Source organism: Schistocerca cancellata, unplaced genomic scaffold, assembly GCF_023864275.1.
Source record: "Schistocerca cancellata isolate TAMUIC-IGC-003103 unplaced genomic scaffold, iqSchCanc2.1 HiC_scaffold_296, whole genome shotgun sequence".
In the NCBI taxonomy this organism is placed as follows: Eukaryota; Metazoa; Arthropoda; class Insecta; order Orthoptera; family Acrididae; genus Schistocerca; species Schistocerca cancellata.
In genome coordinates this window covers 20001-22500 of record NW_026046314.1, presented here as the reverse complement: position 1 = coordinate 22500, position 2500 = coordinate 20001, and positions in this window count along the sequence as shown.

Genomic DNA, 2500 nt, shown 5'->3' with positions numbered 1-2500 from the left:
CGTGCGCCCACGCACCGCGCGGCCAGCACGCCGGGCGGCCCCCCCTCACCGGCCGGGGACAGTCCCACCCACCCACAGCCGCGTATCGCTTCACACCCAGATTCACATTCACGTTCGTTGGTATGGTGGGGACCGCTTCGTAGCTGTACCGATCGTTGCCCTCACAGATGTACCTCCAGCAAGGACAACCGCACCACAACGGGTTACCAGTTGTTCATTTGCGTAACGTCACCAGTAAACGTACACGTCCATCCCCGTTTGCAAAGTCAACTATTATTGCATGCCTGCCTGTCAGGTGTCAAGACACACTACATCCGCTCACATCCACGCAACAAAATGTGCCCGACTAGAGGGCACGTGGAAGGTGCCCCCGTACGTATGCGATGTCCACTGCGCGACCAACTGTCAACCGGCCTCTGTAGCATGTCGCAGATGTGGAACGCGGGGCACCGTGCTATCACATTGTGTGAGAAGAGACTACTACGTCTGCATACACGCGCCACTACATGAACAGACGGCTCATGCTGATCGCCATCCACTGCGTCCATTACTCCCACACGTCTCTATGGCGTACCACACTGCAATGCAGCTGTTATGGGGAGATGACACGTAGCTGTGTACACAACATTCTGAGCGGGTTGCGGTTGGACAATACATTACTGTAACGTGTCATATGCCAATTACAGAGCAGGGTAAGGCACAACTTGGGTTAGGTTAAGGCACAACTTGGGTTAGGTTAAGGCACAACTTGGGTTAGGTTAAGGCACAACTTGGGTTAGGTTAAGGCACAACTTGGGTTAGGTTAAGGCACAACTTGGGTTAGGTTAAGGCACAACTTGGGTTAGGTTAAGGCACAACTTGGGTTAGGTTAAGGCACAACTTGGGTTAGGTTAAGGCACAACTTGGGTTAGGTTAAGGCACAACTTGGGTTAGGTTAAGGCACAACGTGGGTTAGGTTAAGGCACAACGTGGGTTAGGTTAAGGCACAACGTGGGTTAGGTTAAGGCACAACGTGGGTTAGGTTAAGGCACAACGTGGGTTAGGTTAAGGCACAACGTGGGTTAGGTTAAGGCACAACGTGGGTTAGGTTAAGGCACAACGTGGGTTAGGTTAAGGCACAACGTGGGTTAGGTTAAGGCACAACGTGGGTTAGGTTAAGGCACAACGTGGGTTAGGTTAAGGCACAACTTGGGGGTAGATTGCGGTGCAAATTGCGTTACATTGCGGTGCAAATTGCGTTACATTGCGGTGCAAATTGCGTTACATTGCGGTGCAAATTGCGTTACATTGCGGTGCAAATTGCGTTACATTGCGGTGCAAATTGCGTTACATTGCGGTGCAAATTGCGTTACATTGCGGTGCAAATTGCGTTACATTGCGGTGCAAATTGCGTTACATTGCGGTGCAAATTGCGTTACATTGCGGTGCAAATTGAGTTACATTGCGGTGCAAATTGCGTTACATTGCGGTGCAAATTGCGTTACATTGCGGTGCAAATTGCGTTACATTGCGGTGCAAATTGAGTTACATTGCGGTGCAAATTGAGTTACATTGCGGTGCAAATTGAGTTACATTGCGGTGCAAATTGAGTTACATTGCGGTGCAAATTGAGTTACATTGCGGTGCAAATTGAGTTACATTGCGGTGCAAATTGAGTTACATTGCGGTGCAAATTGAGTTACATTGCGGTGCAAATTGAGGTAGGTTAAGGTGCAACACAGGTTAGGTTAAGGTGCAACATAGGTTAGGGTGCAAGATGGGTTAGGTTAAGGTGCAAGATGGGTTAGGTTAAGGTGCAAGATGGGTTAGGTTAAGGTGACATAGGTTAGGTTAAGGTGACATAGGTTAGGTTAAGGTGACATAGGTTAGGTTAAGGTGACATAGGTTAGGTTAAGGTGACATAGGTTAGGTTAAGGTGACATAGGTTAGGTTAAGGTGACATAGGTTAGGTTAAGGTGACATAGGTTAGGTTAAGGTGACATAGGTTAGGTTAAGGTGACATAGGTTAGGTTAAGGTGACATAGGTTAGGTTAAGGTGACATAGGTTAGGTTAAGGTACAAACTGGGTTGTGTTATGGTACACATTGCGTTGTAGTACAGTACACGTTAGGTTTGGGTACGGTACACAATGTGGTATGGGATGGCGTGTTGTGGGGGGGGGGGTGAGGTTCGTTGATATCGACCGTAGGACGTGGATGCCCGAGGCAGCGTCAGTGTGTCAAAGGAGTTATGTCACGTCGGGATGCGCTTTTCGCTAGTGAGAGGGGGCGAGCCGTGTCTGTGGTTGCGGCAGACCTGTGTGTTTCATTCCTGCCAGTGTGTTTGTGCTGTAAGACGAGGCAGTGTGGTGATGTTGGGTGCACCCCTGTGTAGGACATGTGTGGGTGTTGGTGGCTTCTCTGAGCAATTGTGGTTGTCGGACGAGTGGGGTATTCTGTTTTATGATTGGACCTCCCGGTCTGGTTATCATAGCGTAGTTGGTGTACTGTGGCGGATAGGA